This window comes from Dendrobates tinctorius, unplaced genomic scaffold (genome assembly GCF_039654945.1).
Source record: "Dendrobates tinctorius isolate UK_male_01 unplaced genomic scaffold, ASM3965494v1 ptg000162l, whole genome shotgun sequence".
NCBI classification, from domain to species: domain Eukaryota; kingdom Metazoa; phylum Chordata; class Amphibia; order Anura; family Dendrobatidae; genus Dendrobates; species Dendrobates tinctorius.
Genome location: NW_027361829.1, coordinates 64,381,784 through 64,394,909, shown reverse-complemented (window position 1 = coordinate 64,394,909; position 13,126 = coordinate 64,381,784). Strand labels below are relative to the sequence as shown.

Here is a 13,126-nt window from a genome sequence, read left to right as displayed (position 1 = left end):
GCTGTGGGGACGTAGCCTAATACTCCAAGGCTCAGTTCACATAAACATATTAAAAATCATCCAGAAAAAAAATATATTTTTTAAATATGTATTGTTTACATCAGCAGTGAATAAATATTATAAGATCAAAAACAGTTTCCATTGTTAATAATTGCAATGTATCCATAAAAATCTGATGCAAATTTTTTTCATGAAGAAATTCGGTGTAAAAAAACAGTCATCTGAACAACCCTATTGAATAACACTGGTCAGAGGGCTGTTTTTTCCACCTAAGACTAGTTTCAGACTAGCGTTTCTAAGCGCAGCGCAGGGCTGCCGCTAAGCCCCACCCCTGGCCGCGCCCCCTCCTGTCATCTCCTCCTCCGATCGCATGACTGTGCATGCGATCAGCGTACCCTATACTTAGCGTTGGGTGTGCTGATCATGCACTGGTCTGATTTTGCTGGCGCTGCGCCCTTTTGGCGCTGCACCCAGGCACAAAAATGCAACACAGAGCGTTTTTGTGCCCTGGGCTGAGCGCCAAAAGGGTGCAGCACCAGCAAAATCAGACCAGCGCATGATCAGCACACCCAACGCTAAGTATAGGGTACGCTGATCGCATGCACAGTCATGCGATCGGAGGAGGAGATGACAGGAGGGGGCGCGGCCAGGGGTGGGGCTTAGCGGTGGCCTTGTGCTGCGCCCAGAAACGCTAGTCTGAAACTAGCCTTAGAGAGACCAAAAATTTGGTGATGTGTGTCGTATTTTCCCGAAAATACAAAAAAACAAAAATGTCCAAACACTTGAAAAGGAGGTCAGGCTTTATATAACTAGATCGTATCAGAGACTTTTACTCCTTATTAATCATAGCCAAGAGGGTATTCTTATCAAACAGAATAATCCCTTTTATCATAGACATTGGTGATAGTAAATTTAGAGCTATTTAGAGACAGACCCCCAAATTCTGGTCATTTTTGTCAACATGTTTCAGCATATAAAAAGTGTTTCCTTTTCTTATAAATCTTACTTTTTGTGGATAGATTGCTCTGTTATCACCAAATATTTCCTGTTCTTATTTAAAATCTCACTTGCTGTCAAATCTAGTCTTCAAAGTATGACAAGAAGATGAGACGATGATCCGTTCTTATTTCACTATCTCATAATAGTAGTAGCTTTTGTTGTACTTAAACATTTGAAATGAATAAATGCCAGGTTTATATACATTTCAGTACAATTAAATGTTTTGCAAAGAAGAGAGATGTCTTGTCATGTGACTGATGGTGTAAAATCTTGGCGTTCCACTAACAAATATATTTTTTCCTTGCCCAAATTTTTATAGTTGGTACACTGCACATCTGCCTTCTGGTGGCTCAAAACCCTGACACTTTTTCACAAGTATCAGTTTTGCAAAAACCATGAGTGTTGTTCAAGAGTCAATAGGAATATGACTTCTTCATAGTAAGTAAAACTATCTCATTGGTTGATGACTTTCAATATGACATTCCTAAGAAACTTTAAAGGGGGTGTCCATACCTGAACAACTCCTTTTCAGATGAAGTAAAATAATATAATCATATAATTTACCCCCAAATTGGCACCCTTCCAGCCTTATCAGCTGTCATTCTACTGGGGTTCGCCTGGCATTGTTATGCTACGTGAGGACTGTATCCAATTAGTGTGTATCCAATTAGTGACCGCTATTGGGCTGATGCGCTCCCACTTCTACTTGTCTGACAGTTATCATAGAGGTTATAGCGCAACAGCCCAATAATGGCTACTGACAGGCTGCACATATACTTTGGCAGACCTGGAGCCAACATTGCTGGAAAGGTACCGGTACAAGAAGTGAATATGTATTTTTATTTTACAAGGAGGGCTACTTCATTTACTAGACAACAAATTCAAATCAATGTAGTGGACAACCCCTTTAAGTCAAAAAGAAAAATACAGTTTTGCCTACAGTTTGCTGCTCTCTGATCATCAGTACATTTTTCCTGAATGGGGTCCTTCATTATGGATATTCCTCTTTTTCGAGATGTGATGGAAGAGTTCTGATTTGGCATTAGTATTGTGCTTCAATGACAATTAAAGTTCTTTTTTAAAAGCATTTGCCTTAAGGTAATTGTATCCACTGGCAGCTTAATGGACTAGGAAGCACCATGTGGTCAGGACCATAATACTCCTGTGCTGAAGAAATTGGTATGGGTCATTCAGACTAGGAGATGAATAATATAACAATTTGAGCATATTTTGAAGGAGGTTGCCTTATAAGAAATTGTCATTTTTTGTACTTGAAGAAAAAAGTTTAGTGAAACCAGAGGATAGTGTAGTAAATTTGACATTCCATATCAGGATGGCTGTCTTCTGTTTGAAAGTTTTCCTTTCTCACATTAAAATGAGAAATTTACAAGTCCAACACCAGCTCAACCTAACATGACAATTTTACAGCCGTTCTGGCATGGATTTTTAAAAGTAATTACACTAGCCACATCAGGTCAAAGAAATTGATTTAATAATAATAATAATAATAATAATAATAATAATTAAGTAATATTGTTTTGTTGTCAAATCTGGAGACAAATCAGCTTTAATAGATGTTCTGAATACATAATGATTCATTAATTAGGCCTCTTTTTCATGTATTCTGCCATTAGTTGATCTTTTTCCTCCGGCAAAGTAATCAAACTCCAAAGGGGAGAGCGATGCCAGAAATAAACCCATGGTTGTCTATGGAATTGTTTCTGACATCTGGCTCGTTAATTGTTGTGCCAGATTGGTTCTAGAGTCTGTTCAAAAACATTGTATGGAGTGGTTTTTGATCTCGCTATGGATTCCGTACTGACACCAACAGGATGCATCAGAGCCCAGCCTCAGAAGTGTTTTACGTGGTCGTCATTCATTCATTATTTGTAAAAGCTGCAGATAACAACGGTGGATATACAGAATGGGACTCTATAAATAATCCTGTAATTTAACCTGGGAAATTATTCTTGACCTGTCTGAGATTATTTACTTGGCGGCAGCCCCTTTGATTTTTTTTTTCCAATTTTCGTAAACTGAATAGTAATGGCTGTAATCACCGGTGTTTAGTACTACTTTGGCACGTAAGGAAGTTCTATGAACTAGTTTATTTTTCTTTCTTTTGAAAAGATTTCACAGCGCACAGCGGATATAAATTATTGGCATCAAAGGAGCTCCTCTCAATACATTGATTTTTGGCTCATCTTGCAACAAGAGTGCTGATTTTTAGCTTTCAAAAAGAGTGTTAGTTTCAGGATTAGGAGATCTGCTGACCACCCACTGCGCTGAAAGCTGTAATAAGCCTTCAGAATCCCTGCGTTCTCAAAACAGATAGATGACTGGTCCCAAATGGATGTTTAACCTAGATGCTCACTGTTAAGGTGACAGAAATCCTGGCAACAAAGGTCTGTACATAAAATACATGTTCAGCTTGTAGTTTAACACCGCTGATAATAATAACAATAATAACGCCAGTCAATGAATGGATTCATAGCTACTTCCAAATCTCCCAGGAGGTTATTATATTCATAAGACTGGAGGGTTCTGTATTAAAGTTAATGGGGACGCAGGAGGTAGAATTCATCAAAAAGATACTGTCTGTTTCCTACAGAAGACACAAAGAACATCTGCTTACTGGCTGGTAAATAATTAAATGCTATTATGCCTTTTCCCAGTTGGCAAACAAGAGTTATTTGGATAGATAAACACTTCTGACTTTGCTCTTTGTGATTTACATATGTAAAAAATGCATCTTAAGCTACAAGAATGTATCTTTTCATCCACTGAGCTGCCATCAATGTATCACCCAAACTGGCGATATATGTAGATTCTCCCCGGTTTGATCCCTTTTATACACACTAAATTATCTGTCTGTTGCTGCAAATATTTCTTTAACCCTGCACGAGAGGACAAAAGAAGTTCTGCTACTTGTACTTAAAGATCTGTTCTCTGGAGACCGGTAACGTCTAGTGTATGAATGTCACTTTGTACCAATGGAGACTGCACCGCATGATTGTGGAGGCTACTTAACCCCTTCACAACCTTGACATTTTCCATTTGTGCGTTTTTCATTTTTTTCCTCCACTTCTTCCAAGAGCCATAACTTTTTTCATTTTCCATCAATATAGGCATATGAGCAACAAATAAAGTTGCATTTTTTATTGGTTTTTTTAATTTGGTGGTTATTTTTTCTCACATATACATATTTTTTTTATTTACCTGGTCGTCTTGTCCTTAAGCACATATTATGTACTTTTTGTCGTACAGTATATATTATGTACTGTGCACTTTTTATACAATGATGTACTCATGGTGCGCACTCTGTGCGTATGCCTGGAGTTGTCCCTGGACATGTTTCCTGGGCTGGTGCTTCAGTCATGTGACTGGGTACATGTTTACGTGACCGACATGGGTGGGGTCTGGCTCTTGTGGCCTTACCACCTGCCCTGACGCGCCCATGGTATGCGCCCTTCTGCATTCATCGAAGCGACGTGCCACAACATAGATGGGTGTTCCAGACGCACCTCAGATGGATGTCATTGGGTGGTTCTGTGAGAGGTGTGATGCAATGAAGGACATAATACCCCCCTCCGGGCGGTGACGTATCATTTTGTGAATATATATGATCTGGGGCATGCCCCTATGATTTGATTGGTTATGCACTGTGTTTATTTGAATGATTACCTTTCATTCATCCCCAAACACATAGGTAAATATGTGTCAAAGGTTGTGAGGGGGTTAAGTGATTAAACTTGGACATTTACCTCTACAAAGTGTTCTGTGTTCTAGGTCAGTCTTTAGTTTTGAAGGTTAATTTTCTTATGGAAGTTCAGTCTTGAGCAACTCTTCAAACCTGCATGTTATTATATTTTTCAAGAATGGTCTTGGAAAGTTTACAAAACACGTACTAGTTTGACAGAATGGGAAAAAAATTCAAGCAAGATTGATAAAGACTTTTTACGACAGACCACCGAGGCTGAAAGTGTCTTGATATATTAATTAGAGCTCACCAAAACCAAAATGATTTATCGTAGATGTAGGGATCGCATGAAAACATTGCTAATAATGAACTACAGACTACTATTTGTAATGAAATACAAATTAAACAGTGGTTGCTCTTTAATTGTTAATCCAGTTGACAGTCTGTAATATCTGATTTTGTTACACTGAATATGTTGATGCTACAGAATAGTGTAAACATCCCCTAGATGAAGACCATACTAATCAGCAATAAAAATAAAGGACCTTTTTTTTTATAAAGAAAATACATGCTTTACTCATGGGAGCAGTGGGAATGAAATAGGAGCACTAAGTGGACACTTTTGACCTGGTGACAGGTCTTATTTAAAGGATGAGCAAATTAAAAGAAAAATAAAGCACCAACAAAGAACAGATGAAAAACACTAAAAACTAGACAACAAAAGGTGCAAATATAATGCAGGTGATGGGTACAACGCACAGAGGACATGAGACAAGAATAGCCAGTGAACAGTGTAATTTACAGTAGTTATAAGACAATTGCTGATATTAAACAATGCAAATCAACAATCAGCCATATAACAATGCAATTGTAATAACAATAAAAGCTCTTTAGAATATAAAACTAATGTTCTCTTTACAAGGTAGTTACGATCGTTCACGGGAGTTCACATGAAAGCTCCTCCTGCAATTCTCGGGGTTTTCCATCTAGGCCGCACGTCTTTCTGATGAAGTCTAGTAGAACGCATTGAGCCTCCCTACTAAAGAACTGGCTCCATCCCCACCAAATGTCTTAGCTCAGGCTGGCCCTGGTACCTAATGTTATGGTATGTGATGGCCCTGTTCAATCGTGCTGTCCCTCTGAAACCACAGGCATGCTCCCCTGATCGCCACCCCCTCACGGGTCTTCAATGTCTGACCATCACCGACATTCTAGACTCTGGGTCTCACCGAGCATCGTCTGGACCTTGTCAGGTGATGACCGGCACCTTAGTGGCATTGGCTTTCCACTGAGGCCTGTCATGCTGGCCTTGGTGCCAACTTTGGTTTGCATCTGCTCCTGTGACGTTCAGGAGCAGACAACGTCCAAGAGTTGACCCTCTGGGTCGCGGATCTGGAGCCCCTGGGCCGAGCACGCCAGGTGATGACCGACCCCTATACAGAGATCGTTAGGGGAAGGACCGCAGAGGTCAGAACCGCGACAGCCGGTACCAAGAGGGGTGGATCACAGGAGGCACGGATGAGTGTATGGGAACTGGGTACCAGGAACACAAAGAATGTGCACGGAAGTGAGCAAACTAAAGATAGTGCGAGACAGGTAGCCGTGAGCACGTATGGCGTATAGCAAGTAATACGTCCGGAGGTAAACAAAGCAGGACGCGTGCCAGAAGCACGACAGAGTACTGAATGGAGCAGCAGTCATGCCAGGAGGTGTTACAGAGCACAGGAACAAAGAGTACCAGGAAGTACGACAGAGTAAGGGACAGAGAACAGGATACTAGAGTGTGCCAAGAGGCACTACAGAGCATGAAGCAGCGTGAAGGTTCAGAGCAAGTGCTAGGAGCACAATAGAATACCAGACACAGCAGAGGACCTGAGAACAGTGCACGGCCTGACTGGGACTAAGCAGACCCAGCCAGGAAGCACAACAATAATCAGGCACCTCTCATAGGGGAGGATAGCCTGATATAGCACATGACCATGACAGGTTCCGGGTCAGATCCTAACCAGAAAGCACATGACCACTACAGCTTCTGGGTCAGGTCCTCCATTACCATAGAGGAGACTGACCCGGAGACAGCACTGACAGGAGCACGCAAGCGCAAACATGACATGGAGGAGGAGCCCCGAGGACAAGAGCTGCACGTGCGCGCCCGACAGAGGCCCCGGAGGGACCGCCGTACCGGAGGGAGTGATGTCGGGACTGAAGCCCCTCCTCCTGGTGAGCGCGGCATGACAGTACCCCCTCCTTTATGCCCCCGCTCTCTAGGACTGGAAAACAGCACCTTGACACTAGGAGCGGGATCCAGACACTTCCTAACTGCATGAGGATTAATCAGATCCAGAGTCTCACAACGAGAAAACTTAGTCTCCTGCCATACCCTGGAGAACTCCACAGATGGAGAGTCGGAGGTAGGTGCGCCCAAGACATGACGAACCGGCAGAGGTACATTGACATGCTTGGAGGCTGAAGCGGTGGTGCAACTACTGGAAGTTAATTCAGCCTTAAGAGGCGAGCTGTCGGAGGATGGTTGCTTGGGAACTTCCTTCTTGGCACAGAGCGGACAAGCAGCCACAAAGTCTTTGACATCCTGAGCAATAGACGGCCACCAGTAGTAGTGGGATAAATGGGAGAGTGCCGTCTTGATACCAACAACTGGAGAAGAATGTCCCCAGGATAACAGACCTTTACAGTTACCTTTAGGCACGAAGGTCTCCCCTGGGCGCTGGGATGTCAACTTGATGGAAGCCATGGTAATTACCTTGGACCGGTTACTTGACAGATATGGAGACTGACTCTCAGCCCCCTTCTCGACAATGTCACATGTCACAGACCGGTTGCTTGACAGATGTGGAGACTGACTCTCAGCCCCCTTCTCGACAATGTCACACATCACAGACCGGTCGCTTGACAGATGTGGAGACTGACTCTCAGCTCCCTTCTCGACAATGTCACACGTCACAGACCGGTTAACGGATGGCGGACCTGTAACCGCCAAAGACGAGCAAGCAGGGTTCTTCGGATGAACGGACAGCAGGCAACTTTTTTGACAGGACGGTCCCCAATGGAGTATATCTCCAGATTGCCAGTCCAGGGTCGGCCCGTGAATTCGTAACCAAGGAAGACCAAGAAGAAGGGTATGAGCCGAAGTCGGCAATACGTGGAAGGAGATTCGCTCCCGATGACATGTGCCAATCTGCAACTCTACTTCCTCAGTGACCTGGTTAACAATGTCCTGCAAGGGCTTACCGTTGACCGGAACTACCGACCTAGGAGTCTCCAGGGATCTGACAGGAATCCGAAACTTCTTAACTGCCTCGAGACTAATAAAGTTACCCACTGCACCAGAGTCCACAATAGCCTTCACAGTGCAACTCTCGGAACCAAAATTCAGGGACACAGGCATGGTAAGGGATAAAGAAGAATCACATACACCAGAGGAGAGCTCGCTTACCAGTCCCAGGCTGAGAAACTTCCCCGGTCTCTTGGGACATGAGCTTATGAAGTGGGAGGCATCCCCACAATAGAAACAGAGCCCTTGTGCCTGCCTCTTCACACGCCGTTGAGCTATCTGGAGACAATCCACCTGCATAGGCTCAGGTACCGGATCTACTGCAGATAACTGGGGTAACGGATGGGAAGAACTGCGCATGGAGGACAAGAGGCGGGAGGCCCCTCTCTCTCTGGCTGCCTCGTGGGTGCGCACCTGGTAGCGCAAATCAATGCGTGTCGAGAGAGAGATGAGGTCCTCTAAAATGGTAGGAGTATCTCAGCCCAACAGTTCGTCTTTGATCCAGCTGGACAGACAACGCCAAAAGGCCCCTACAAGGGCATCATTATTCCAACCAAGTTCGGAGGACAAGACGCAAAAACATATTGCGTATTGTCCAACTGTTAGAGTACCTTGACGGAGATTAAAGAGTGACTCGGTGGTGGAAGCGAGGCGACCCGGCTCGTCGAACACCTTACGGAAGGTGTCCAAAAAGACGGAAAGCTGAGAGACGACTGGGTCGTCCCGCTCCCAAAGGGGATTAACCCATGCAAGGGCCTTCCTCTCTAAGTGAGAAACTATAAATGCTATTTTAGCACGATCGGTGGGGTAATGCTGCGGCAAAAACTCAAAATGCAAACGACACTGATTCAAAAACCCGCGACACAACACAGGGTCACCACCGTACCGAGGTGGCTTACATAAGCGCAGTAGCGAGAGAGGAACCATGGACTGGGCAGAAACGGATTGTATAGATAGGAGCCGATTATCTACCGACGACATATAGTTGAGGATCTGGGCCTGGGAGTCTCGTTGTGGCGCAAGTTCCTCCTGGAGACTGGACAACTGGGCAGCATTTCCAGGCTCAGAGGACTGTAAGGCAGATAAACAAGACTCCATGGACTTAAGAAATAACATAATTCTAGTTTGGTGTTCCCGGAGAAACGCCAGCTCCTTTTGGACGGAAGCCGTAGTAACAGCGGGGTCCATGGCCTGATTATACTGTGATGTTCAGGAGCAGACAATGTCCAAGAGTGCACCCTCTGGGTCATGGATCTGGAGCCCCTGGGCCGAGCACGCCAGGTGATGACCAACCCCTATACAGGGATCGTTAGGGGCAGGACCGCAGAGGTCAGGATCGCGACAGCCGGTACCAAGAGGGGCGGCTCACAGGAGGCACGGATGAGTGTATGGGAACTGGGTACCAGGAACACAAAGAGTGTACACAGAAGTGAGCAAACTAAAGATAGTGCGAGACAGGTAGCCGTGAGCACGTATGGCGTATAGCGAGTAATACGTCCGGAGGTAAACAAAGCAGGACGCGTGCCAGGAGCACGACAGAGTACTGAATGGAGCAGCAGTCATGCCAGGAGGTGTTACAGAGCACAGGGACAGAGAGTACCAGGAGGTACGACAGAGTAAGGGGCAGAGGACAGGATACTAGAGTGTGCCAAGAGGCACTACAGAGCATGAGGCAACGTGAAATTTCAGAGCAAGTGCTAGGAGCACAATAGAATACCAGACAGAGCAGTGGACCTGAGAACTGCGCACGGCCCGCCTGGGACTAAGCAGACCCAGCCAGGAAGCACAACAATAATCAGGCACCTCCCATAGGGGAGGATAGTCTGATATAGCACATGACCATGACAGGTTCCGGGTCAGATCCTAGCCAGAAAGCACATGACCACTACAGCTTCTGGGTCAGGTCCTCCATTACCATAGAGGAGACTGACCCGGAGACAGCACTGACAGGAGCACGCAAGCGCAAACATGACATGGAGGAGCCCTGAGGACGAGAGCTGCGCGTGCACGCCCGATGGATGCCCCGGAGGGACCGCCGTACCAGAGGGAGTGACGTCGGGACCGAAGCCCCACCTCCTGGTGATCGCGGCATGACAGCTCCGCTCTCTTTCTTGTCACAAAATCCCTTCATGGTTTGGTGTGCAGGACTTTTGTATCCAGGAACTCTGTTATGCTCTCCTCACCAGATTCGGCACAAGAACTTGTTCCCCCTGTAGTTCCTATGGTACAAATTGGTTCCACCTGGTTTCCCCTGGCCAGCAGATGGTGGCCTTTCCAAACTAATGTAACATCAGACAAGGGCTTATCAGCAGTACCGCTGCTTCCTCTTACACAAATGCAACAATGAATAGAGCCCTTAGTCTACAAAAAACACAAACTTATGAACAGGTCCACAAAGTATAATAGGTAAGTGTTCGGTATTTGAAAAACATAAATACAACATGTACATAAAAATGCATGTCTGAATTAGGTATTAATATGTAAAACTGTGACTAATAGGATTTGTCAACACATATATGTGCAGCTATGCAAATAACTGCAAGCTATATATTGCATTGATGGACCAGGTCTGTTATATCTGAAGCTGGATCCAAAATAGATTGATGTCGTTCAAGTGCCTTCTATGACATAATCCAGTTAGCTAAAGAATTCATAAATTCATTGACAGCATAGGGTACAGCCCTACATATCATCCTATTTTACTAGATATTATTAATATAAAGTATATATACTGTATACCCCTATTGTATATAGTTATTTCCATTATTACATGTCAGGGATACAACCAAGTCACTAAAATATTTAGACAAGGGTTAAATGGCTAATTGTGAGGCTACCTTATTGGATTGACACTCTTTCCAAGAGTTGTCTGCCAGTATTAAAGATGGAAAACTTAATCTTACACTACCACCGTAGGAGTCAAAAAAATTAGGGTGGTTTGCCTCAGTTACCTAACATTTATACTGATGTGTCCTTCCTTAACCTGACAAGATGTATGGTCAAAGTGTTAAAACCCTAAAATCTTGTCTGCTTTTGCGGACTGCTGCTTGACATTGAGTACTGCTGTTCAGCTTACTTGTATCCATAATAACCAAGTCCTTCTCTTGTTCTGCAGTCCGAAGTATACTGCCATTTAATGTATATGCAGCAATAGGCTTACTCTGTCCTTGGTGCATTAAGGGCCTGTCACACTAAGCGATATCACTAGCGATATCGCTGTAACGTCACTGGTTTTTGTGACGTAGCAGCGATATTGCTAGCGATATCGCTATGTGTGATACTTACCTCCGACCGCTCCCCCGCTGATTATCGCTGATCGCGCGAGAACGTCCTGGATCGTTTCTTGTCGTCAGCTTCCTGTGGCGCCGACGAGCGACGCGTGGACACGTGCGGGAGGACGTCAGGATCGCCTCGTCTGACAGGTAAGTAGCGACCCCCGACCACTGCTATGTCGCTGGTGAGATCTGCCTGTTTGGCAGCTCACTAGCGACCACTTAGGGATGCACCAGCGATCCTGACCGCGTCATATCGTTGGTCGGGATCGCTGGTGCATCGCTAAGTGTGACAGTACCTTTACTCTACAACTATCTACATTAAACTTCCTATCATGTGTTTGCCCAGACAGATATTTTATCTAGATTGTTCTGTAATATTACAATAGTTGAGCTTATTTATCCTACATTATCTATGTTTATTTTTTTATTTGAAACCCTTCATCCTTGCTGTTAAACCCTTTATTACGGCTAATGGGTTCTAGTAAAATACAGATTTGGACCTGAAAATGCTTTTTCACATGATCCTTAATTACAGAAGATGATAGTGAGCTATAAAAATAAGCAGGTAATTTATTTGTTATATTTTTAGCATAACTGAGCTTTCAGTGAAGTGCGAAGAGATGTTTGCAGTTTATTGTCACTTTAATGATGTGTTAAACATAATAATATGTTGTCAGCCAGCTCTAAAGAAGTACGTCAGTGATACATTCATCATTCTAAAAAAAGAAATGCATTGATACGTCAAGAACAGACAGCGATTAAAAACTGAGTTTCGTTTATGTAGGTTAGAGAAAAAAAAATAAGTTCAATATTTCAAAATGTGAAAAAGCACAAAGTGATGTTTTGGGAATCGCAGACTATGAATAGAGGTGAACCACTAGATGGCGCCATAAGCTTATATTGTGTTTCTGGACCAGCAGCCCATTGTGGGTTGTGATTAATTCTGCACACAGTTCTACTTGCTGCTCACTTTGACCTGAAATTTAAGTCAAAAATAGAAGTAAGAAGAAAAAAAGACAAATAAGTGCTCTAATTTGACAATAGCGACATTGCCTGGCTTCTAAATGAGTCAGACATATTTCATGGTAGAATTTTCATCTGTGCACAGTAATATATTTCCATTCAAGTCAAGTGGTTTAATTAGCAGGTTATATACATTACTCCAATGTTTTCACCTCTTCTCACTCAGATGCACTTAAAATAATATTTCTAATTACTGACTAAGGGAGGCTTGAGAATAGTTTATCAAGCTTATTAGTGTTGAGGCAGACGCATTATACTAAGCAATTATACTATTCAATGAACCTACGTTAGTATTATACAAATGCATACATAGCAATTCCCTAACAAATAACTACTACCATGATCTATTAAAAGAGTTACCCATCAGCATCCTGATCTACTGATTATGTAAGGATATACTGGGTTGTTGAAGTACCGTATATACTTGTGTATAAGTCGACCCGAGAATAACCCGAGGCACCTAATTTTTGGGAAAACATATTGAATCGAGTATAAGCCGGGTATGCATTGTCCCCCTCATCCATATCCTGGTCTGCATGGCTCCCCATCCCTAACCTTCTATACATGGCTCCCCATCCCTATCCTTGTATGCATGGCTCTCCATCCCTGTCCTTGTATGCATGGCTCCCCATCACTGTCCTTGTGTGCATGGTTCCTATAAAAAAACCCACATCCTACTTTCCTTCCCTGCGCGCCCTCGGTGCATCTCGTTCCGTGTCAACAGCTCTTCCGGCCCAGCGATCACGTGTCCCCGCTCATTAAGGTAATGAATATTCACTCCACATCTATGGGAGTGGAGAGAGGAGAATGTTCATTACCTAATGAGCGGGGGCGACA

At 43.9% G+C, this 13,126-nt stretch overlaps 1 protein-coding gene and 1 long non-coding RNA gene across 2 annotated transcripts in view; one reads left to right on the top strand and one right to left on the bottom strand.

The window, feature by feature from the left end:
- Window positions 1-13,126, bottom strand: part of CNTNAP2 (contactin associated protein 2) — a 2,930,334-nt gene that overhangs the window by 213,014 nt on the left and 2,704,194 nt on the right. The window lies entirely within an intron of this gene.
- Window positions 1-13,126, top strand: part of LOC141052759 (uncharacterized) — a 64,073-nt gene that overhangs the window by 35,826 nt on the left and 15,121 nt on the right. The window contains exon 2 of the long non-coding RNA XR_012220884.1: window positions 1,319-1,437. This is a non-coding gene — a long non-coding RNA (uncharacterized lncRNA). The remainder of the gene's footprint in view (window positions 1-1,318; window positions 1,438-13,126) is intronic.